This window comes from Zingiber officinale, chromosome 8B, assembly GCF_018446385.1.
Source record: "Zingiber officinale cultivar Zhangliang chromosome 8B, Zo_v1.1, whole genome shotgun sequence".
Lineage (NCBI taxonomy): Eukaryota > Viridiplantae > Streptophyta > Magnoliopsida > Zingiberales > Zingiberaceae > Zingiber > Zingiber officinale.
The window spans coordinates 56,300,948-56,327,276 of NC_056001.1; the positions used below are offsets into that span (position 1 = coordinate 56,300,948).

The following is a 26,329-nucleotide window of genomic DNA, read 5'->3' on the forward strand; positions in this document are numbered from 1 at the left end:
CCTAACCATGCTTATTTATGCTTCCTTATGATATATGATTTCTTACATGTTGTTAGTTTCATGTTACATGTTGTATTAAAAAGAATTGGAACCTCACCTTAAGGTTCGGCCAAGGATGATTTAGGGTTTGTAGGAAGATCAAAACCCCAACCATGCATGATAATGACTCTTTATGATATGCTTTAGGTTATATGCACTTATGACATCATGTTATGATTCCTTATGATATGCTTTATGTATGTGCACTTATGACATCATGCTATGATTCCTTATGATATGCTTTATGTATGTGCACTTATGACATCATGTTTTGATTCCTTATGATATGTTTTATGTTATGTCCACCTCATGCTATTATGGTATGTTATGAAAGGCTTATGTAAAATGAAAAGCCTAAGAGATGCTTCCCTTGAGATGGGATCAAGAGCTCTCTTCATGGTATGACAAGAACATGAAATGTTATGATATGACAAGAACATGATATGTTATGATATGACATGATATGACATGCTATTTTACTTTGTATGGCTGGTACCAAGGGTGAGCTCTATAAGCGCCCCTAGGTCGATGGTCTATGAAACGGGTCTAGTAAAAGGGATGGGCTCCTAAGTTGCCCCTAGGTCGATGGTCTATGAAACGGGCCTAGTTCCTAGTAGGTTCAAGATTAGCTACCTTGGATCTATTTAGGATGCGCACATTCATGTATGTATGTGGTATAAGTCGGGCCCTCATGTTGAGATTATGTTTAAGTATGTATATGATATATATTTTCAAAAGGACATCTTGCATATACTCATCTCATGTCACATGTTTTCAAAAGAACATCTTGCATCTACAAGTTCATGTTATATGTTTTCTTTTATGCTTACTTAAGATGCTCTTGAAAATATGCCGATGATGCTCCTATGATCATGTTATTACTTTATGTTTATGCTCTCACATGCTATGATATGATCTTATGTTCACACATGATATGATATGATTTGATGTTTATGATTTCACATGATATGATATGACTTTATGTTTATGTTCTCACATGATATGATATGACTTTATATTATGCTCTCACATGTTATGTTATGATTTGCCAAATGAATATGTTATCACTCTATGATTATACATGATCCATGGTTTTTGTGAGTAGGAAAGGAACTTACTGAGCCTATGGGCTTATAGTCTTTTTATGTTTCCTTGTACTGCAGAAAAAGGAAAGGAATGGCTAGATTAAGAGGAGCAGCAGGAAGGGCAAGTGTGTGTGTGGCAGTGGCATGGTGGAAGAAAAATAACTGCTTTATGTTTATATGTTTTAAGTTTGCATATGAACCATGTGTTGACATTATGCTTTGATGGTACTTGCACTAGTATGGATAGTATGCACTTATGTTCTCCTTATTTCATATTATTATGCTTATGATATCATGAATCATGTTTCAAGTAGTTGATACTAACTAAGTTATATGCCTGAACATTAGCATGTCTACATATTCAATATGATAAGCATGATGTTTGGTGTAGTTAGTGTAGAAAAAAAAATTATAACTATTTTCGCTGCCATGAGTTTATATGTATGCACGTATGTAAGTAAGTAACCCCGTCCCTCCTTGAGCAGTGGGAAGGCGGGCGTTACACTTACCTGCCATGGACACTCCCCTACAAAAAGAAATAGAAAGTTTTGGACTTGAAATCGTTACTGGGCAACTCTCCACTTTGACATTAGTGTCAACCCTGCTTGACGAGATATAGAAAGGGCAAGAGGAAGATTCTAATATTCAGAAGATCAAGCAAGGAATATAGGAAGGAGAAAATGGGGAGTTCCGAGTAGCAAATGGTGGGATACTATATTATGGTGATCGCCTCTGTGTTCCTAATCAAGAAGAACTACGAAGGAAAATTCTAGATAAAGCCCATAGAACGCCCTATACTATGCATCCTAGTTCCCCCAAGATGTACCAAGATTTAAAGGGGCGCTTTTGGTGGTCAGGAATAAAAAGAGATATTGTAAGATATATCAGTATCTGCCTGACATGCCAACAGGTTAAAGCAGAACATTAGAGACCAGGCGGAGTTTTACAGCCTATCCAGATTCCAGAATGGAAGTGGGAGGATATATCTATGGATTTCATAATAGGACTACCCAGAACCACAAATGGTTATGATGCTATCTGGGTAATAGTGGACAGATTGACCAAGTCTGCTCATTTCCTAGCTATCAGAACATCTTACTCCATATAAAAGCTAGCGCAATTGTATGTTAAAGAGGTTATCAGATTGTATGGAGTTCCCAAAATCATAATTTCTGATAGAGATGGTCGATTTACTTCACACTTCTGGGAGTATGTTCAAAGAGCTCTTGGCACTAAGCTGCAGTTTAGCACCGCATTTCATCCTCAAACTTTTGGGCAAATGGAACGAGTAAATCAAGTTCTAGAGGATATGCTACGGGCTTGTGCCTTAGATTTTAAAGGGAGCTGGTGCCGATACCTATGCTTAGCGGAATTCGCATACAATAATAGCTATCAAGCTACTATCGGAATGACACCCTATGAGGCTCTATATGGGAGGAGATGTAGATCCCCTATCTGCTGGTATGAAGGTGGTGAAAGGAAAGAAATGGGACCCCAGACAAACCTTATCGAGGACACCACCAAAGCCATTCAGAACATTCGCCAGAGGATAGAAACTACTCAGAGCCGGCAGAAGAGCTAAGCGGATGTGTGCCATAGACCACTGGAATTTGAGGTTAGAGACTTAGTGTTCCTCAAAGTGTCTCCTATGAAAGGAGTGATGCGGTTTGGAAAGAAGGGAAAGTTGAGTCCACGTTACGTGGGGCCAGACCTAATCACCAAAAGGGTTGGCAAGGTAGCTTATGAGCTGGAACTACCTCAGGAAATGTCAGCCATCCATAATGTATTCCATGTCTCAATGCTGAAGGAGCGGGTTCCTAATACAAATCAAGTGATTGAGCAACAGACGGTACAAGTTCAAGAGGACCTCAGTTATGAAAGTCGACCTATTCAGATAATAGATCAAGGAGTTAAGAAGCTGAGGAACAAAGAGATATTGTTAGTGAAAGTACTGTGGCAAAGTAAACAGTATGAAGAGGCAACATGGGAATGCGAGGACGATATGAGACAGAAGTATCCCCAATTTTTCTAAGTTCGAAGATAAACTTTTTATAAGGTATGAGAAATTGTAACACCCGTAAATTTCCTCTATTATAAAAGAGCAAAAAAAAAATAGAAGAATAGAAAAGAAAATAAAAATATACTCATAAATGGCCCGGGCTAAGATTTGAACTCGAGACCTCTTAGTTGAGTTGGATTTAAGTAGCCATTAGGTGGTGGTAAAGCATTACATGAGTCATATGAAACAATTCCTTATATGTGGATTATGTACGAAGAGATGCTCCAACCTCCACTTAGTATAAAGGGGTTGGATGAGATCAAAACCTAATCTTCCGCCTCCTTTTTCCTCTCTAGCCGAATCCTCTTCTCCCTCCCTTCAAGTTTCGGCCAATGAAACCTAGGGCTCCAAGTCTTAAAGCTTTCAAAGGAGGGAATCTAAGGGGAGGGTTTCTCCCAAGGAGGTAGGACGCAAAAGGAGGGTGACTCGGAGATTAAGGCATATGAGGGAGGATTTTGGAGTCTTCCTTGCACCTTATAATCGTAAGATCCCGCGAAAAGAAGTAAGTATCCCTCACCTGCAGTATGAGTAGCTTCGTTAATACATATTATGATATGTTTTAAGCGTGTTGTCTGTTAAAGGAGATAGATGCTATGATATGTAGGATGCCCTCTTCGTTAATACTTGGTTTGCTTCCCATTAAGTTTTGGGACTAAGAAGTATAATCAAGTGCCTAAAGTGTTTCCCTATAAGTACGGGGGAATTAAGCACACGTAAGGTGTTTGGTTAAATGCCAAGCAAGTGCAAGTACAAGAAATTAATAGTTAAAAGGAAGTATTTTACTTTAGAAAGGCATGTACTGGACACAAGGTCCTTGGATGGGATCCTAGATCGCCCCTAGGCTCCTAGACCGCCTAGTAGTACCTTAATGGGTTCAGGATTAGCTACCTCGGATCTTATTAAGGATGTGCGCAAAATGGTACAATGTCGGGCCTAAGCAAGTGATTATTATTTTCACTATTATGTAATATAAAGTTTAAACTTCATGGGTTGTCTTAGTGGAAGCTTTCTAAGTTGAGGATTTGGGTTAGGTAGTGTAGTAGTGACAACCTCAACAATATGCCAAGATGACTATTTTATTTCGTTACTAGCATGGTTTTTGTTTTGATGGTTTGCATGATAAACTGGTATGAAAATACATGTCATGTGCATATTTCCAAAGTACAATTTTGGTATGAACTACTGGCAAAAGCATGGTTACAATGTTGCATTTTTCTTCAAGCAGTTTAAAACAAAAGTATGTCTTCTTTTAATGTATCGTTTTGTGAGTAGATGGTACTTACTAAGCATCCGCTTATAGAGTACATTTCCTTATACTGCAGATAAAGGTAAGGGAAAGCTCGAGTAGGAGGAGGCAGCAGGAGCAGTGCTTGGGTGTGTAAGTGTGTGTGTGGCGGAACAATGGAAAGAGATCCGAGATTTTGTTATTTTGGGGAGCATGTAGAACTCTGGTCTTGTTTCTTCTCTCCGTTTTACCTGTGATACTGGCACTAATTGGGTTAGAATAGATTTGGCGGTTTGGCAAAATTTTGAATGGCAAGTGAAAGTGAAAAAGAGGAGAACAAGCCTTTTCGACGGAGAAAGGGGGTCCTCCGCACGGCCGTGCGAGTTCTCACAGCCTTGCGTTGTTTCCTCTCGGCCAGGGTGACATGGCTGTGTGAAAGCACACGGTCGTGCCCTTCCTCCTCGCGGCCAAAGGTGACACGGCCATGTGAAAACACACGGCCGTGCCTTTCTTTCTCTCGGCCGAGGTAACACGACCGTGTCGAATCACACGGCCGGGCACCTCCTTCTTTCGGCCAATGCTACATGACCGTGTCTCTCCTTATCTCGGCCGAAGTGACACGGTCGTGTGGGTTCACACGGTTGTGCCCCATCCATCCTCTAGCAAGGGTCCCGGTCGTGCGACCCTCACATGGTCGTGCCCTGTGCCAGTGGGAGTACAATACTTGTCAGGGCCACATGGTCCAGACTCACTTGAAGCTTCAAACTCCCTTTGGCCTTACGTGGCTACAAGTCATGTCCTACCAGTCGTACTAAGTTAGAATAGATCTATTGACTAAGCAACATGTAACAGTTAAGAATGCCAAAAATTTAAGATATAAGAGGAAAGAGTAACGTTTATCCTATAGCTTAAGGGTATGAGTAAGGGCGGGTGTTACACCGTTAAGGTCTACGAGGACCTCTCTTTTATGTTTAACTTCTCAACCTTAATCTACCTACTTAACTTGACAAACCCCATCAACAAATACAACATTAAATCAAAACCACTCATTCAACTCAAACACTTAGAAGTATTATTTCACCAACACTATTAACCTAATTAACTAATTGGATAGAGGTCGTGCGTATATGTACTGCCACACTATCATAAATTATAACGTCCAATCTCCCAATCACGGAGATGGTAGACCAATGCCACTCCAAAGTACAATAAAGATCATTATGCTAAATCATAGGCCATCTTGATCACCCATAGTGTCACGCCCCAGGTAGTCCCTGTCCGAAGAAATTTCGGCAGCATCTCCCCTGTACGGCGGACAATATGAAGCTCAGTATACATATATCTCCATACCTCGGCCACACACGGCCGGAACAATACAATACAATAAGAACAAACCACGCAGTTTATATCAACATTCACATAACTCAACATATAATCAATCCACGCAGTATAATAAGGAAAGACGATATAGAATCTCGAAGATATATGTAAACATCCTACTCCACTACATCGAAGAAAACCAAATCCACGAAGTAACGGAAAATATCTGCAGCGGAAAACAATAGTAGCAAACCCGAATGTCAATGTCTACAATACAACCCACAATACAAGTATATAAGATGCAAAAGCAGGATAAAATCCGACAAAGAAAGTCCTCGCTGAATGGGGCTAGCGACTGGAATATCTCCCGACGGCCTCAACCTGAAAATAGTAACAACGGGGTGAGTCCAAAGAACTCAGCAGGTAATCCAATAGATATGTACAGCAATATATAACTACCAGTAATATCCTAAGGTACAGCCTCCTAAACCATAAAGTCTATAGTACAGTCTCCTATCAGTATAACACATATGCATAACTGAATAAAATGCAGTAACCAACAATAGGCATGTAACACAGTCTACTGCACAAATAATAAGAAATGCGGTACTGTAATAAACTGTACTCACCTGCGAGGCTTGGACAAATAACTGTGGACATGCACAGACAAAGATAGTCAGAGCAAAAGCATGTATCCTGTATGCATGTCAATCATATGCAATCACCAAAATGCATCAATCATAACGAATGCAATCCGTGCATATGATGCAATATGACATGGTCACCCCTGTCAACCAGTCAGCCATCTCACACACAATGGTGAGACCGAGTGGGTAGGGCTGTGACACCGTGCACTCTGCCATCACTGCCCCTGAAGAGTGACCGAGTGGACGGGATGCTGTCGGAGTACACCTATCCTCCTACCTCAAACATAGTGAGGGAGCGCAATGCTCTCATCTCCCGGTACGCAATGACGGGGAGGGACCCCTGTCTGCTACCACGCTGCAGTCACACTACCCATGAGCGGACCAGCGGAGCACTACAGAGCAACCTACCATACACACCCTAAGTGCTGTGCCACTACCCATGCAGTGGTCACGTGTGTAGAGGTCCATGTAGCCGGCCGACGAGCTCAACAACAATGGAGTCGTCAATCGCCCAGCATGCAATCATGCGATATGGTGCATGCGGCTACAGTATGTCATACCTGAACATAGCCTCCTCCATATATGTGTGTGCCCAAAAGGTAAACGCATATATATAAACATGATATAAACAGCATAAATCCAAAGACATCACATATACAATGATGTAAGTATCATGAATCCAAGGGCATGTATCACACATGTAAAGCAACTAATCCAGTAGAGTAGAGCACTATAGATATCCACCTCTATGAACATATATACACATGGCAAGAGATAAAATATCCAATCCTGAAGTAAAGCAACTAGCAGATGAAGCATGTGATAGGTATCAACTAAACCTAAATCCAGGGGAAGTGTTGAACTACCAATCACTAGTAACCGTCTACAAGTATCGAATAATCTATAACCAGGGAAGTGCTAAATCTACCAGTCACTAGCAAGTATATATATAAACTGCACATATCAAAAGACACTATCAAGAGATAAGTCAAAGGGTACCCGCCTCAAATAGAAGGTACAATCCAGTCCTAATCCAATGTCAACTTCGAGACGCCCGTCTCAAATCAGAGTCCTGTGTCAATCAAACAATATATATTTTATTTAGCTAAAATCCAAATGAATAGCTAAATAAAATCCCTAAAACTATATTAGGGCAAAACCCTAATTAAATCATCTCAACCTCCCTAATTTAAATCTAACCGTTAATTAGGGTTAATTACACTAACCCTAATTACCCCATTAGATTAATTCAAACAATTATATCTAATCCCAATCGACCACTAATTACAAAATGTATCAAAATCCCTCCACATAAACAACTAAGTAAAACCCTAATTCCAATCTAGAACAAAATCAAAAACCTTGCACCATACCTCAAGCTCACAGCCCTGTTGATTGCTGGATCAAAGAACTGCGGCTGGAATTCACCTCTCTGGAATTAATCAGATCAAAAAGAGATTAAATCTCAACACAAACCTATCACCAACTAAGTCCAAGAAACAATCTACTCATCTTACCTCCTCCTCTCCAATCCCGTGCCCTAATCAATAGCAAGGCAGAGAAGATCCAAGATCCAATCCAGGGAAAACCTAGCACAAGTCTGATCTGATTCCTTCCCTAATCCAAACAAGACCTCCCTGATACCAACCTCTCCAACCCGAGACCTAATTCCACCGTCAAGAAGATTAGGATCGGTAAACAGAGAAGAAAATTGAAGCTCTGAAATCCATAGCTAGGTTTAATAGCTTACCTTCGAAATCACCGCTAGGGCACGATGAATTCTTGCGATGAACAGAGAAGAGGATCGGACAAGAAAATCGTGAAGACTAGGGCTGGTACCTCACCCACACAGCCGGTACCGGACAAATCCGACGCTGGTAGCCCTAATTTTCTTCCCGCCGGCAATCGGATGACAAATGCTCGACCCAGTGGCGTCGGATCAGGGAAGAAAGGTGGGCAGTCGGCTAGAGGAGACACAATGCCGTGCCTGTGATCCGAAGAGGAATAGCGCCGCCGGATCTGAGCTCAACAGCCGCCGATGTCGGTAGAGGAAGATCGCCGGAGTTGGAGCCTTGCTCCCGTCGTCGCCGCTTGTCCACGAGAGAGATCGGAGTCGGGGCAGAAGAGGGGAAGGAGTTCGGGTATCGGCGATAGGTTTAGGGAAATAAGAAAAGAAAAGTATTTATAAACAAAAACATTTCCTCACTTAAACTAGTATTCCAAACAGACTTTATCCATATCCGTAAATTCGTCCCCTCGAAACCCGTCGTACGAGCTCCGAAAAATTCCCAGAAAATTTCTAAAAATTCCGGAAAAATTCTATAAGGTTATTTTCCAAATAACCCTCTTAATTAAATTTTCCGAGATCTCACATCCTCCCCTACTAATAAAAATTTGGCCCCCAAATTTCGCTATAACTAACAGCAAACACTAAAATATAACCAAACAGTATAAATGCTGAAAGGAACTCTAACCCACATACCTCAAGTAAAAAGATGAGGGTATCGAGCTCGGATCGTATCCTCCAGCTCCCACGTAGCCTCCTCGTCAGAATGATGCTGCCATCCGACTTTAACCAGTCGGACAGTCTTGTTCCGTAGCTGACGCTCCCGGTAGTCCAGAATCCGCACCGGAACCTCCTCGTAAGTAACATCAGGCTGAATAGGAACAGATATATCTGACAGAACATGTGCCGGATCGGATACGTATCTCCTCAGCATAGATACATGGAATACATCATGAATGCCAGCTAGAGATGGTGGTAGCGCCAGACGGTAAGCCACTGCTCCAATTCTCTCCAAGATCTGGAATGGTCCAATATATCGGGGAGCTAGCTTACCTCGGAGACCAAATCTCTTCACCCCTTTCGTGGGTGAAACTCTAAGAAATACATGATCACCAATGGAGAACTCCAGGGGTCTCCGTCTCTGATCAGCATAACTCTTCTGACGGTCCTGGGCCTCTGACATCCTCCGTCTGATAGTGCGAACTAACTCTGCATCCTGCTGAGCTCTCTGAGGTCCTATCAGCTGGGCCTCCCCAACCTCTTCCCAGAGGATGGGTGTCCGACAAGGCCTACCATACAACGCCTCAAACGGTGCCATCTGGATAGCCGAATGATAGCTGTTGTTGTAGGCGAACTCCACTAATGATAGGTGGTCCTCCCAACTGCCTCCGAAGTCCATGACACAAGATCTCAGCAAGTCCTCCAATGTCTGAATAGTCCGCTCTGACTGCCCATCTGTCTGCGGATGGAATGCCGTACTGAAACGAAGCTGTGTGCCCAAGGCCTGCTGCAGACTCTGCCAGAATCGGGACGTGAACCGTGGGTCTCTATCTGATATGATGCTCAACGGAACTCCATGCAATCTGATAATCTCTCGACAGTACAACTCAGCTAATCGATCCAGAGAATCAGTCTTCCGGATCGCTAAAAAGTGTGCGGATTTGGTTAATCGGTCAACGATTACCCAAATCGCATCATGACCTCGTCGAGTCCTAGGCAATCCTACCACAAAATCCATAGTGATATGCTCTCACTTCCACTCTGGAATAGGGATCCTCTGAAGTAACCCAGCAGGTCTCTGGTGCTCAGCCTTCACCTGCTGACAAACAAGACATCTAGCTACAAAATCTGCGATGTCTTTCTTCATGCCGTTCCACCAATAGGAACGTCTCAAATCGCGATACATACGAGTCCCACCTGGGTGGATAGCAAATCTAGAACGATGAGCCTCCTGAAGTAACTCCTCCATGACCGGGTGAGACTGAGGTACACATAATCTGCCTCGGAAATAAATAATACCCTCATCATCTCGTGTAAACTCGGTCTGCTGTCCGGAAGCTATCTGGCTGCTAATGAACTGTAAATGCTGATCTCCGGCTCGACGACTGAGCAACCATGGTAACAAGAATACCCTGCTCTGTCCGTCCCTGCTCCTCAAGGCCCAACTCGGAGAATCCCTGAATCAAGTCCGTGACTGTAACTCGGTGACAAGCTAAAGTCCCTCTGGACTTCCTGCTCAGTGCATCAGCAACCACATTAGCTTTACCCGGATGGTAGCTAATAGTACAATCATAATCCTTCAGGAACTCCATCCATCTCCTCTGTCGGAGATTGAGTTCCTTCTGGGTGAAAATATATTTGAGACTCTTATGATCAGTAAGAATCTCAAAAGTAATACCATAAAGATGATGTCGCCAAATCTTCAAAGCAAAGATAATAGCGGCTAGCTCTAAATCATGTACTGGGTAGTTCTTCTCATGCTCCTTCAACTGACGAGAAGCATAGGAGACTACCCTACCGTGCTGCATCAAAACAGCGCCCAAGCCCTGAAGGGATGCATCTGTGTAAAGTACGAACCCGTCATCACCAGAAGGTAAAACCAAAACTGGTGCTGATACTAATCTCCGCTTCAGCTCCTGGAAGCTGGTCTCGCAAGCCTCTGACCACATGAACTTCACGCCTTTCCTAGTCAGACGTGTCAACGACATAGCAATGCTGGAGAAACCCTCAACGAATCGTCGGTAATATCCAACCAAGCCCAAGAAACTGCGGATCTCCTGGACTGACTAAACTGTCCTCTCGGAACAGAAACTCCGGACGCTACATGCTGAGCCTTCAGCGAATAGTTTCGGCTCAAGTGCCCAGGCAGTTTGCAATAATAACAAACTGACTGTCCCAGGGTGCATGCAGAGGTGATGTGATCTGGGGATCCATATCAAGTGCAGTAAGGGTCACCAGTGGACTGTTTCCGGTTCTACTGAGAAGACCGAGAACGTCCAGATGAAGATCGTCCTGACTTCTGGGGTTGGCCAGATGACCCAGAAGTACTCTGACCCATCTGAGGGTGATTTCTCTGCTGCTGTCCCGTAGTCTGTGGCTGCTGGCTCTGTCCGGAAGTCCGATCAGTCTGCTTCCTCTTCTTGTCTGGGAAATATGCTGCTCGCCTATAATGGAGCGCTGTGTCCCACCAGACCTCTGCCTCCTCTAGTAAGTGGTAAGCAGCCAGCTCAGCCTTCTCCCACTCGGAGCAACCATGTAAAAGAATGTCCGCTCCATAGACTCTATCCAAGATTGAGCCACGCTCGGATCAGTCTCCCCGCGAAATAGCGTGAATTGGCTTTTCACCAACTCCGCCAAGGCTGGGATCCATGCTCGTGCTACAACCATATCCGTAGATATCGCTGCGGTACTGGGCAGAATCACTGGAGTTGATCTTATGGGTGGTACTGATGGATAGGTTGGAAGAGGTACCACTGGTGCTGCCACATAAACAGGGTAGGAACCACTAGTAGAACTACAGAGTAGGCATCAGTAGGGACGACTAAAGGTACGATGGGCCCTCTAGCGCTTCTAGATGCAACACCGAGTATGTAGTAACCAGCACAGATGTCTGTGGTGGTACCGAGTACGCAGTAGGCACGGCTAGAGAAGGTGCCGAGTACCCTGTAGGTACTACAGGCGGTACAGGCGAGGTAGGTACCTCTGAAGTCGGAACCATCAGGATCTGATAGTCTAACGTGGTCACAATACCCTGAGGAGTCTATCCCTGACGGACAGACTCAACCCTAACAGAACTCTCTGGAGACTCTGTCTCTAGAGAATCGATCGCCCTCATACCTGTGCGACCACGTCTAGTACTAGAACACGTATCATATATGAAAAAAAACAATGTTATCCAGATATCACTACAGGTATGAAAACTATAAAATCACCTGATTTACCTATTGCCGTCTGGAGATGTCCTGTCGCTGCTTAGCCCCAAATAGAACCTCGTCAAAATACCTCGGAATTCCGAAACGATAAAATCGACGGAAATGCGTACAATCCGGAATACCGAGAAAGGCTCACGAAAGTAAGCATCGTAAATCCGAAACCCGACAAGTAGGTATCGCAAAACTCGTACGAACTAGGATCAGATAGGCTCTGATACCAAAAATTGGTATCAGATAAAATCCCAAAAATCCAGATAAAAAGAAAATACAGAGCATCGTAACCCATGCTCTGATACCAAAAATTGTCACGCCCCAGGTAGTCCCTGTCCGAAGAAATTTCGGCAGCATCTCCCCTGTACGGCGGACAATATGAAGCTCAGTATACATATATCTCCATACCTCGGCCACACACGGCCGGAACAATACAATACAATAAGAACAAACCACGCAGTTTATATCAACATTCACATAACTCAACATATAATCAATCCACGCAGTATAATAAGGAAAGACGATATAGAATCTCGAAGATATATGTAAACATCCTACTCCACTACATCGAAGAAAACCAAATCCACGAAGTAACGGAAAATATCTGCAGCGGAAAACAATAGTAGCAAACCCGAATGTCAATGTCTACAATACAACCCACAATACAAGTATATAAGATGCAAAAGCAGGATAAAATCCGACAAAGAAAGTCCTCGCTGAATGGGGCTAGCGACTGGAATATCTCCCGACGGCCTCAACCTGAAAATAGTAACAACGGGGTGAGTCCAAAGAACTCAGCAGGTAATCCAATAGATATGTACAGCAATATATAACTACCAGTAATATCCTAAGGTACAGCCTCCTAAACCATAAAGTCTATAGTACAGTCTCCTATCAGTATAACACATATGCATAACTGAATAAAATGCAGTAACCAACAATAGGCATGTCACACAGTCTACTGCACAAATAATAAGAAATGCGATACTGTAATAAACTGTACTCACCTGCGAGGCTTGGACAAATAACTGTGGACATACACAGACAAAGATAGTCAGAGCAAAAGCATGTATCCTGTATGCATGTCAATCATATGCAATCACCAAAATGCATCAATCATAACGAATGCAATCCGTGCATATGATGCAATATGACATGGTCACCCCTGTCAACCAGTCAGCCATCTCACACACAATGGTGAGACCGAGTGGGTAGGGCTGTGACACCGTGCACTCTGCCATCACTGCCCCTGAAGAGTGACCGAGTGGACGGGATGCTGTCGGAGTACACCTATCCTCCTACCTCAAACATAGTGAGGGAGCGCAATGCTCTCATCTCCCGGTACGCAATGACGGGGAGGGACCCCTGTCTGCTACCACGCTGCAGTCACACTACCCATGAGCGGACCAGCGGAGCACTACAGAGCAACCTACCATACACACCCTAAGTGCTGTGCCACTACCCATGCAGTGGTCACGTGTGTAGAGGTCCATGTAGCCGGCCGACGAGCTCAACAACAATGGAGTCGTCAATCGCCCAGCATGCAATCATGCGATATGGTGCATGCGGCTACAGTATGTCATACCTGAACATAGCCTCCTCCATATATGTGTGTGCCCAAAAGGTAAACGCATATATATAAACATGATATAAACAGCAAAAATCCAAAGACATCACATATACAATGATGTAAGTATCATGAATCCAAGGGCATGTATCACACATGTAAAGCAACTAATCCAGTAGAGTAGAGCACTATAGATATCCACCTCTATGAACATATATACACATGGCAAGAGATAAAATATCCAATCCTGAAGTAAAGCAACTAGCAGATGAAGCATGTGATAGGTATCAACTAAACCTAAATCCAGGGGAAGTGTTGAACTACCAATCACTAGTAACCGTCTACAAGTATCGAATAATCTATAACCAGGGAAGTGCTAAATCTACCAGTCACTAGCAAGTATATATATAAACTGCACATATCAAAAGACACTATCAAGAGATAAGTCAAAGGGTACCCGCCTCAAATAGAAGGTACAATCCAGTCCTAATCCAATGTCAACTTCGAGACGCCCGTCTCAAATCAGAGTTCTGTGTCAATCAAACAATATATATTTTATTTAGCTAAAATCCAAATGAATAGCTAAATAAAATCCCTAAAACTATATTAGGGCAAAACCCTAATTAAATCATCTCAACCTCCCTAATTTAAATCTAACCGTTAATTAGGGTTAATTACACTAACCCTAATTGCCCCATTAGATTAATTCAAACAATTATATCTAATCCCAATCGACCACTAATTACAAAATGTATCAAAATCCCTCCACATAAACAACTAAGTAAAACCCTAATTCCAATCTAGAACAAAATCAAAAACCTTGCACCATACCTCAAGCTCACAGCCCTGTTGATTGCTGGATCAAAGAACTGCGGCTGGAATTCACCTCTCTGGAATTAATCAGATCAAAAAGAGATTAAATCTCAACACAAACCTATCACCAACTAAGTCCAAGAAACAATCTACTCATCTTACCTCCTCCTCTTCAATCCCGTGCCCTAATCAATAGCAAGGCAGAGAAGATCCAAGATCCAATCCAGGGAAAACCTAGCACAAGTCTGATCTGATTCCTTCCCTAATCCAAACAAGACCTCCCTGATACCAACCTCTCCAACCCGAGACCTAATTCCACCGTCAAGAAGATTAGGATCGGTAAACAGAGAAGAAAATTGAAGCTCTGAAATCCATAGCTAGGTTTAATAGCTTACCTTCGAAATCACCGCTAGGGCACGATGAATTCTTGCGATGAACAGAGAAGAGGATCGGACAAGAAAATCGTGAAGACTAGGGCTGGTACCTCACCCACACAGCCGGTACCGGACAAATCCGACGCTGGTAGCCCTAATTTTCTTCCCGCCGGCAATCGGATGACAAATGCTCGACCCAGTGGCGTCGGATCAGGGAAGAAAGGTGGGCAGTCGGCTAGAGGAGACACAATGCCGTGCCTGTGATCCGAAGAGGAATAGCGCCGCCGGATCTGAGCTCAACAGCCGCCGATGTCGGTAGAGGAAGATCGCCGGAGTTGGAGCCTTGCTCCCGTCGTCGCCGCTTGTCCACGAGAGAGATCGGAGTCGGGGCAGAAGAGGGGAAGGAGTTCGGGTATCGGCGATAGGTTTAGGGAAATAAGAAAAGAAAAGTATTTATAAACAAAAACATTTCCTCACTTAAACTAGTATTCCAAACAGACTTTATCCATATCCGTAAATTCGTCCCCTCGAAACCCGTCGTACGAGCTCCGAAAAATTTCCAGAAAATTTCTAAAAATTCCGAAAAAATTCTATAAGGTTATTTTCCAAATAACCCTCTTAATTAAATTTTCCGAGATCTCACCAACACTATTAACCTAATTAACTAATTGGATAGAGGTCGTGCGTATATGTACTGCCACACTATCATAAATTATAACGTCCAATCTCCCAATCACGGAGATGGTAGACCAATGCCACTCCAAAGTACAATAAAGATCATTATGCTAAATCATAGGCCATCTTGATCACCCATAGACCTATCCAATTCTAGCAAGTCACCCATAGACCCGTCCCAGTATGGAGCAAAGTTCATTAGCAACTTTCACACTTTTCTTCTTACTATATTAGCAATGTGGGACTAACTAAAATCTAAAACTTTATCACCGACAAGCAAGTTTAGAATTTCATTAACCCAACTAATTGGATCTATGATTCTTAAACAATCTATTGAATAAACCTAGATCTTACCATGACTTTTAAAGAGATGTAAAAGTATAAGCATATGTAGGGTTGGTCCTTATTGACTAATTTGAGATATTGATGGTATTTGTGAACTCGTTGTATAATTGCATCAACCCATCACCCATGAGTGAGTGTATAAGTTTTATAAACCAAATTAATTAATTATATAGTTTTAAATTAACTTCTTTCAAGAAATATAGTTGTATTTTTGGATTTCTTAGATTATATTAACTTTTTGAAAATGTAAGAATGTATGTAAAATGATTAAATAAAACCAATCATCAAATATGTAAAAATTAATTATTATTAATAAAATTAAGATTAAAATAAACAAAATAATTTAATTTAATAATTAAGAAGAGCTAAACTTGAGGTTTGGAAAATCTTTTTAATGCAAATATAAAACATTTGTTCTTGTTAATATTAAAAATAAGCGACGAAAACATAAAACAATAAACACAAAAATATTATCATCGTTCAAAACGCTAATGTTTCTATGGACTAACAAGGTAAGTCAACCTCGGAAAACCACTAAACCTTTTCCTTTATGAAACTGTTTAAAGGAAACTAGGCAAGAAATCTTTTACAAAAGCCTATGAAATCATAAGTGTGAGAAAATCTTTGTAACAATTTTAGAGCTTAAAGTTAGAGACCTTAAGTCAAAATGAATAAGTATTCTCAATTTCAATTGAGAATTTAGTTGACTAGGGCCAATTGACTCATCCTTTGATAGTTGACTGAAAACTCTTTTAGTTGATTTAACTCGAAAAAGAACCTTTTTTTAATTTTAAGCAGAGCATCCTATTATCACCTACCTCACTCAAGCTTCTCTATCTGCTAAGATCTTTGTTGATCTCTCTTTTATCTATACATGTTAAACCACACTATCAATTACTTAATTAACTTTGACCTACTTAAACTTCCCTATTTGTAACCTTTTCTTTATCTTGATTTTTTTGGACTTCTTTAACTTGTCAAAATTTTGCACCTCAGACAAACCTCAATCAAATAAAATATTAAATGAAAACCACTTGATTAACTCAACTAGTTGAATATAATTGCACCAAAACATCACCCAAGAGTGTATAAGGTTTCAAATTTACTTAAAACATGATTAAATAAGATTAGATCATGCAAAATATAAATTAATAATAATAATATTAGAATTATAAATTTATTTTGAGATTTAGGCAGGGTCGCGCGAACGCATACCCCACTACCACAAATTATGACGTCCACTCTCCCAACTTGGGGAGATGGTAGACCAATGCCCCTCCAAAGTGCAATGGAGGTCATTGGGCTAGGTCATAGGCCTTCTTGATCACCCATAAACCTCGTCCAGGTAAGTATGGAGCAAAGGTTCATGTCCACATGCTTTAATAGCAGCTTTCACATTTTACTTCTTGTTATTTTAACGATATGGGACTAATTATAATCTAAAACTTTATTATGTTAGGATTAGAGAGGCAACTTAGATGGTTCGATAATATTTCCGTTACAAATATGAAAGTTCAAACATTTTTATTTTCTTAAGATTAAGAATAAGAAGCGAAAATAAAAAAACACAAAATATTTTATCATGGATCAAAATCTTAATGTTTTTATTTTTCAACAAGGTGAATCAATCTTAGAAAAGTCATTATACCTTTTTCATTATAGAAATTTTGAGAGAGAGAGAGAGAGAAATCTTTTAAACAGCTTTCGCAACAAATATGCATGGAGCTTCAAGCTAAACACCTAAGCTCAAAATTAAAAAATAATAAAATAATAAAATAAATATAAATTTTGTGGTGAAATGAGGAACATAAACACCTTTTTTAGGGGTGCTTCCCTTACTTTTTTTTAGGATTAGAGAGGTGTTTTGAAAATATTTTCAATGCAAATATGAAAGTTAAAACATTTCTATTTTGTTAACATTAAGAATAAGTAGTGAAAATAAAAGGCATAAATAACAAATATAAAATATTTTATCATGGATCAAAATCTTATTGTTTTTATATCTCAATCAATCTTAGAAAAGTCATTATAACTTTTTTATTATAGAACTTTTTAGAGATAAAAAACCTTTTAAAAAGCTTTCCTAACAAATATGGAGCTTGAAGTTAAAAACCTCAAACTCAAAACTCAAAATGAAAAATAAATTTTGTTGTGGAATGAGGAACATAAACACTTTTTTTTTTATTTTAGGAGAATTCTTATTTTTCAAGCTTCCCTTACTTTTTTTTATAAACCTCTAAATGGTCATGAATAAATTCCAACAACAATCTTACATTAATGTTAGTCAAGTTATTTGAATTGTCAATCAACTAAAATTTGATCATGGGATCCTTAACTGCTAGCTATTGTATTTAGTTAACTCATTGACAATTCAATCAATAGGAATGGATTCGTTAAGGTCAGCGTGGACCTCTCTATTGTGTTTAACTTCTCAACCTTCATCTACGTACTTAACTTGACAAACCCCATCAACAAATACAACATTAAATCAAAACCACTCATTGAACTCAAGCATTTAGAAGTATTATTTCACCAACACTATTAACCTAATTAACTAATTGGATAGAGGTCGCGCATATACGTACTACCACACTATCATAAATTATAACATCGAATCTCCCAATCACGAAGATGTTAGACTAATGCCCCTCCAAAGTACAATGAAGATCATTATGCTAAATCATAGGCCTTCTTGATCACCCATAGACCTGTCCAATTGTAGCAAGTCACCCATAGACCCGCCCCAGTATGGAGAAAAGTTCATTATCAACTTTCACACTTTCCTTCTTACTATATTAGCAATGTGGGACTAACTAAATCTAAAACTTTATCACAGAAAAGCAAGTTTTGGATTTCATTAACCCAACTAATTGGATCAATGATTCTTAAACAATCTATTGAATAAAACTAGATCTTACCATGACTTTTAAAGAGATGTAAAAGTATAAGCATATGTAGGGTTGGTCCTTATTTACTAATTTGAGATATTGATGGTATTCGTGAACTCGTTGTATAATTGCACTAACCCCATCACCCATGAGTGAGTGTATATGTTTTATTAACCTTATTAACTAATTATATAGTTTTAAATTTACTTCTTTCAAGAAATATAGTTGTATTTTTGGATTTCTTAGATTATATTAATTTTTTGAAAATGTAAGAATGTTTGTAAATTGATTAAATAAAACCAATCATCTAATATGTAAAAATTAATTATTATTAATAAAATTAATATTAAAATAAACAAAACAATTTAATTTAATAATTAGGAAGGGCTAAACTTGAGGTTTGGAAAATCTTTTAAATGCAAATATTAAACATTTGTGACTGTTAATATTAAAAATAAGTGGTGAAACATAAAACAATAAACACAAAAATATTATCATGGTTCAAAATGTTAATGTTTCTATGGACTTACAAGGTAAGTCAACCTCGGAAAACCACTAAACCTTCTCCTTTCTGAAACTGTTTAAAGGCAACTAGAGAAGAAATTTTTCACAAAAGCCTATGAAATAATAAGTGTGAGAAAAACTTTTATAACAAGTTTAGAGCTTAAAGTTAGAGACCTTTATCAAAATGAATAATTATTGTCAATTTCAATTTCAATTGAGAATCTAGTTGACTAGTCGATTGACTCATCTGTTCACAGCTGACTGAAAGCTCATTTAGTTGATTTAACTCGAAAAAGAACCTTTTTTAAATTTTAAGCAGAGCATCCTATTATCACCTACATCACTCAAGCTTCTCTATCTGCTAAGATCTTTGTGGATCTCTCTTTTATCTATACATGTTAAACCTCACTATCAATTACTTAATTAACTTTTGACCTACTTAAACTTCTCTATTTGTCAACTTTTCTTTATCTTGATTTATTTGGACTACTTTAACTTGTCAAATTTTTACACCTCAACATACAAACCCCAATCAAATAAAATATTAAATGAAAACCACTTGATCAACTCAACTAGTTGAAAATATTTGCACCAAAACATCACCCATGAGTGTATATGGTTTCAAATTTACCTAAAACATGATTAAATAAGATTAGATCATGCAAAAGATAAATTAATAATAATATTATTATAATTACAAATTTATTTTGAGATTTAGGCAGGGTCGCGCGAACGCGTACCCCACTACCACAAATTATGACGTCCACTCTCCCAACTTGGGGAGATGGTAGACCAATGCCCCTCCAAAGTGCAATGGAGGTCATTGGGCTATGTCATAGGCCTTCTTGATCGCCCATAAACCTCATCCAGGTAAGTATGGAGCATAGGTCCATGTCCACATGCATTAATAGCAGCTTTCACATTCAACTACTTGTTATTTTAACGATATGGGACTAATTATAATCTTAAACTTCATTATGTTAGGATTAGAGAGGCAACTTAGATGTTTTGAAAATATTTCCGTTGCAAATATGATTAGAGAGGTGTTTTGAAAATATTTCCAATGCAAATATGAAAGTTAAAACATTTCTATTTTGTTAAGATTAAGAATAAGTAGTGAAAATAGAAAACATAAATATAAAATATAAAATATTTTTTCATGGATCAAAATCCTAATATTTTTATTTCTCAATCAATCCTAGAAAAATCAATATAACTTTTTCATCATAGAACTTTTTAGAGATAAAAAACCTTTTAAAAAGCTTTCGTAACAAATATGGAGCTTGAAGTTAAACACGTCAAACTCAAAACTAAAAATGAAAAATAAATTTTGTTGTGGAATGAGGAATATAAACACATTTTTTTAGGAGAATTCTTATTTTTCAAACTTCCCTTACTTTTTATTATAGGCCACTAAATGGTCATGAATAAATTCCAACAACAATCTTACATAAATGTTAGTCAAGTTATTTGAATTGTCAATCAACTAAAATGTTGATCATGGGATCCTTATCTACTAACTATAGTATTTAGTTAACTCATTGACAATTCAATCAACAGGAATGGATTCCATTACGGTCTGCGTGGACCTCTTTTTTGTGTTTAACTTCTCAACCTTCATCTACCTATTTAACAGGACAAACCCTTCATCAAATACAACATTAAATCAAAACCACTCATTCAACTCAAACACTTAGAAGTATTATTTCACCAACACTATTAACCTAATTAACTAGTTGGATAGAGGTAGCGCGTATAAGTACTACCACACTATCATAAATTATAACGCCCAATCTCCCAATCACGGAGATGGTAGACCAATGCCCCTCCAAAGTACAATGAAGATCATTATGCTAAATCATAGGCCTTCTTGATCACCCATAGACCTGTCCAATTGTAGCAAGTCGCCCATAGACCCGTCCCATATGGAGCAAAGTACATTAGCAACTTTCACACTTTCCTTCTTACTATATTAGCAATGTGGGACTAACTAAAATCTAAAACTTTATCACCGACAAGCAAGTTTAGGATTTCATTAACCCAACTAATTGGATCAATGATTCTTAAACAATCTATTGAATAAACCAAGATCTTACCATGACTTTTAAAGATATGTAAAAGTATAAGCATATGTAGGGTTGGTCCTTATTGACTAATTTGAGATATTGATGGTATTCGTGAACTCGTTGTATGATTGCACCAACCCATCACCCATGAGTGAGTGTATATGTTTTATTAACCTAATTAACTAATTATATAGTTTTAAATTAACTTCTTTCAAGAAATATAGTTGTATTTTTGGATTTCTTAGATTATATTAATTTTTTGAAAATGTAAGAATGTATGTAAAATCATTAAATAAAACCAATCATCTAATATACAAAAAATAATTATTATTGATAAAATTAAGATTAAAATAAACAAAACAATTTAATTTAATAATTAAGAAGGGCTAAACTTGAGGTTTGGAAAATCTTTTTAATGCAAATATAAAACATTTGTGCTTGTTAATATGAAAAATACGCGGCGAAAACATAAAACAATAAACACAAAAATATTATCATCGTTCAAAACGCTAATGTTTCTATGGACTAACAAGGTAAGTCAACCTCGGAAAACCACTAAACCTTCTCCTTTATGAAAATGTTTAAAGGCAACTAGGCAAGAAATCTTTTACAAAAGCCTATGAAATCATAAGTGTGAGAAAAACTTTTGTAACAAGTTTAGAGCTTAAAGTTAGAGACCTTAAGTCAAAATGAATAATTATTGTCAATTTCAATTTCAATTGAGAATCTAGTTGACTAGCCGATTGACTCATCCTTTGACAGCTGAATGAAAACTCTTTTAGTTGATTTAACTCGAAAAAGAACCTTTTTTTAATTTCAAGTAGAGTATCCTATTGTAAAGACCCAACTCCTGGGTACTGAGCTGTGAGCCGGATTGCTACATTAACTATTGAAACTACTGTGCTGTACTGTGCGAAAACTGGGTAAAATAAAATTTTACTAAACTATTGTAGTTGCCTCTGTTAACTCTGTGAGAGTGAGATTTCATATCCAACTACCTTCTAGATATTCATAGCTATACTGAGGAGGTGAAACTGGAGCTTTGGATCGGTCCGTGTAACGACCCAACTCCTGGGTACTGAGCTGTGAGCCGGATCGCTACATTAACTATTGAAACTACTGTGCTGTACTGTGCGGAAACTGTTGATACAGTCTGACCTGGATGTTGTTTTACTGTTGACACTGATTTAAGTTTGTATCAGATAATTAACTCAGATTAATTACTAATGCAGGTTGACTAGGTTGACCTGATTGAAGCAGTTGGAAAGTCCTGGTGAGTGAAGCCAGGTGAAAACCCTAGTGAGTGAAGCTAGGTGCAAGTCCTGGTGAGTGAAGCCAGGAGAAAACCCTAGTGAGTGAAGCTAGGTGCAAGTCCTGGTGAGTGAAGTCGGGCAAGGGAAAATCCAGATGGATCAAGGGTGATCGGACATCTGGTGTTGAAAAGTCCAAGAAGGAAACTTGGCATGCGGAGTCAGAGAGGGTTCGGTAGCTCGTTCTCTAGGACCAGATAAAGTCGGAAAGGGCTAGGGAGCTCATTTTTCCGGACTAGGTCAGAGAGGGCTCGACCCGGACTGAGTCGAGAAGCTGGATCGGTCGGCAGACCGATCCAGTGAAACCTTGACACCTGATCGGTGCCGACCGATCGAATTGATCGATGGCTCGAGCGTTCATCGACGCCCGGACCGATCGAAATCGATCGAGCCCATCAGGTTTTTACCGATCGGTGCGGAGATCGATCAGAGGCTATAGCGTTTGGGAAGAACGCTATCTGATCGGTCTCGGGACCGATCAGACATCTGATCGGTCCCGCATCGATCGAAGTGCGATTTGTTGAACGCCTCGATCGGTCGGGGACCGATCAGATTAGTGCTCGATCGTCCGCACCGATCAGCGATGATCGAAGCGTGGATCGGTGCGCCGATCCACGGTATTGTTTATTTTACATGTACTTTTTCTGATTGCCGTATTTGTCTTCACCATCTGTTTTTAACAATCTGCTGTGAGTCTTTTGAGCTTGCAGGTTGCAGGTCACATTCTCATGGTTGAATTCAAATTGAGCTTCATTAAGTGAAGAAGACAAGTGCTCTTTACACTGTGATTTGCTGCAACAGATGCATTTGAGGCATCAACGTTCACTGGGTTTCTGATTGCGATTGGGCTGCGATCTGCTTGACTCCTGGGGATTGGTTCGAGCTCAGAAGACGCCAGTGATGACTGTGATATCATTGGTGTGAGTTCAGAGAACCAGGTAAGGAGGAAGAGGGATTGGCTGCAGCGCTGATTTGCGCAGTTTTGACCAGATCTGTGACAGCAGAGATCAGATTTGAGAAGCAGTAAAAACAGCGAGAGGGGAACAAGAACAATACAATGAAGAAAGCTTGAAAAAAAAGTCTGTGCTGTTGTGCGAAGTTCTTGAGCTCTCTGGTGAACTGCGATCTCTGTTTTCTGCTACTGATACTCGCGTGGTTGTAAGCATTTCTATTCTCCTTTGCCACCGAGTTTCTGTAAGTCTCGTGCTTTAATTTAAATCTTCCTTGAGACTCTGTTGAGAGGTTGCTCCACCGAGAAGGAGACATCTTTAGCCGGAAGTTATCCGGGGTGCGATCTGCCGAAGATCAAGGAGTCGTCCACCTTACGGACACGCCGAGGAGTAGGGGCAAGTTATCCCCGAACCTCGTATATCTTTGTGTCTGCTGTGTGTGTGTTTTTCTTCCTTCGTTTTAGTTTTCCACTTCCGCTGTGCTAACTAGTTTTTGTGTAGAACTCTCTGCCTAAGTTTTTTAAGAGGCTATTCACCCCCCTCTAGCCATCTAAGATCCCAACAAGTGGTATCAGAGCCTGGTGCTCTTCATCTGTACTAACATTCCAAGGAGCAACAAGATGGCCATGAAGGAAGGATTCAGCACCAACAGACCACCGTTCTTCGATGGAAGAGCCGCATGGAGTATTACCTCAAGACTGATATCTCCATGTGGTTCTCGGTCAAGGAAGGCTTCACACCACCGAAGGACGAAGAAGGTAAGGAACTCGATTCATCAAGGTGGTCTACTGAACAAACTCGTAAAGGGCAAGCCGATGCCAAGGCGGTTGTCACCTTACAATGTGGGATTGCCAAGGACCAACTCGTCAAGGTAGGTCCATTCTCGAGCTCCAAGAAGGAACTCGAGATTCTCGGATAGCCAAGAGGGACCTATTCTTGAATCAACTACAAAATCTCACCATGAAGGAAAATGAAACGGTAAGTGAACTACATGGGAGGTTCAAGGAAATCATCAATGGTTTACATTCCGTGGATGAACGCGTGGAGAATCGCGACCTAGTAAGGTACACTCTTAAATCCTTTCCAAGGAATGCCTTGTGGTCATCTATGGTAGATGCCTACAAGGTTTCCAAGGATCTTTCCATTGTTAAATTAGACGAATTCTTTTGTGAAATGGAACTTCATGAACTTGCTAACAAAGGTCAAAAGGAGAAAGGTATAGCTTTGGTTGTAGGAGAAAAGAGCAAGGATGGGAGAAGAAGGAGAGAAAAGAAGAAGGAGAAAGAGATTCCTTCATCTTTATCCTCCTCCGAGTCCGATGATGAAGGTGGATCATCATCAAGCGAGATGGCAAATTTTGTGAGGAGGATCATGAGAAGAAGCAGGAGATATAAAGGAAAAGGTAAATCTAATGATCAAAATATCGATAAGACTAATGTTACATGTTATGAGTGTAGCAAGAAAGGCCACTACCGGAGTGAGTGTCCAAAACTCAAGAAGGAGGAACGGGCCAAAAAGAAGGAGGAAAGAGCCAAGAAGAAGAAAGCTCTCAAGGCCACTTGGGATGAATCCTCCTCAAGCTCATCGGAGGAGGAAGAGAAGAAGGAGAAGAGTACTCGGCAATTGGCACTCATGGCAAGGGAGGAGTCCGAATCCGAGAGTGATGACTCAAGCACATCAGCCGCGGCTTCATCATCTTCGGATGATGAAGAGGTAACCTCTTCTCACTTAGAAAAATGCTATAAGACTATTACACATTTGTCTACCTTGCTTAAAAAATCAAAAACATAAAATAAATCATTAAAAGAAGAAGTAGAGAACTTGAGAGCTCTTAGGGAAGATGAGGTTGATGACCTACATCTAGAGCTCCTTGAAGATGAAAACAAAGCCTTGAAGGGTGAGGTTGAGAAACTCAAGAAAATGCTTGAGAAATTCTCAACTAGCTCCAAGACATTAGACATGATTCTAAATGCCCAAAGGGCGGTCTACAACAAGGCTGGATTAGGATACCAACCTAAGGAGTCTAGTTTTATTTCTTTAGTGTCAAGAACCCAATTTCATAGATCGCATGTTTCTAGGGTTCATGAGACTAGGAAGAAGGTAACAAAGGCATGGGTGCCTAAGTCTTTCATTGTAGATGCATTAGGTCCCAAGATTTGGGTACCTAAAACATCTATCTTTCGTGTCTTGTAGGCATTGGTAAAGGGGGAGCGTCTATCAACTTGGTTTGTTGATAGTGGATGCTCCAAGCACATGACCGGGGACAAGTCACTATTTTCTACCATTCAAAACAAAAATAGAGGTAATGTGTCATTTGGTAACAATGGTAGTCTTAAGGTTGTAGGAGTTGGAGACATTCATATATCCGAATGTCTCCATATCAAAAATGTCCTTCTAGTCAAGGGGATGACTTTTAATCTCCTAAGTGTCAGTCAATTGTGTGATACGGGTTACACAATTGAATTTCATTCAAGTCAATGTTTGGTTAAACACATTGACACACTTGACACGGTACTAGTAGGCACAAGGGTTGATAATATTTATCAAGTATCGTTTAAAAGTGCTACTAATGCTTTGATTAAGTGTTTCATGTCAAAAGAAGAAGAGTCTTGGCTATGGCATAGAAGGTTGGCACATGTAAACATGAAGAACATCTGGAAGTTGGCCAACTAAGGATTAGTGCGAGACTTACCCAGCATCAAGTACCACAAGACCAAACTATGTGATGCATGTCAAAAGGGTAAGCAAACAAA

General features: G+C 40.0%; 6 non-coding genes across 6 annotated transcripts; all 6 read right to left on the minus strand.

Annotated features, from left to right (window-relative positions):
- Nucleotides 1-5,520: 5,520 nt before the first annotated feature.
- LOC122018150 lies at nucleotides 5,521-5,682 on the minus strand. Its single transcript, XR_006121615.1, has one exon. It is a non-coding gene; the product is annotated as a U1 spliceosomal RNA (small nuclear RNA).
- Nucleotides 5,683-15,512: 9,830 nt separating this feature from the next.
- Nucleotides 15,513-15,668, minus strand: LOC122018149. The gene has a single exon (XR_006121614.1). It is a non-coding gene; the product is annotated as a U1 spliceosomal RNA (small nuclear RNA).
- A 1,384-nt stretch (nucleotides 15,669-17,052) lies between these two features.
- LOC122018113 lies at nucleotides 17,053-17,211 on the minus strand. The gene has a single exon (XR_006121583.1). It is a non-coding gene; the product is annotated as a U1 spliceosomal RNA (small nuclear RNA).
- A 1,211-nt stretch (nucleotides 17,212-18,422) lies between these two features.
- On the minus strand, nucleotides 18,423-18,578 carry LOC122018143. Its single transcript, XR_006121609.1, has one exon. It is a non-coding gene; the product is annotated as a U1 spliceosomal RNA (small nuclear RNA).
- Nucleotides 18,579-19,968: 1,390 nt separating this feature from the next.
- On the minus strand, nucleotides 19,969-20,128 carry LOC122018125. The gene has a single exon (XR_006121594.1). It is a non-coding gene; the product is annotated as a U1 spliceosomal RNA (small nuclear RNA).
- Nucleotides 20,129-20,992: 864 nt separating this feature from the next.
- Nucleotides 20,993-21,148, minus strand: LOC122018140. Its single transcript, XR_006121606.1, has one exon. It is a non-coding gene; the product is annotated as a U1 spliceosomal RNA (small nuclear RNA).
- Between the last annotated feature and the right edge of the window lie 5,181 nt (nucleotides 21,149-26,329).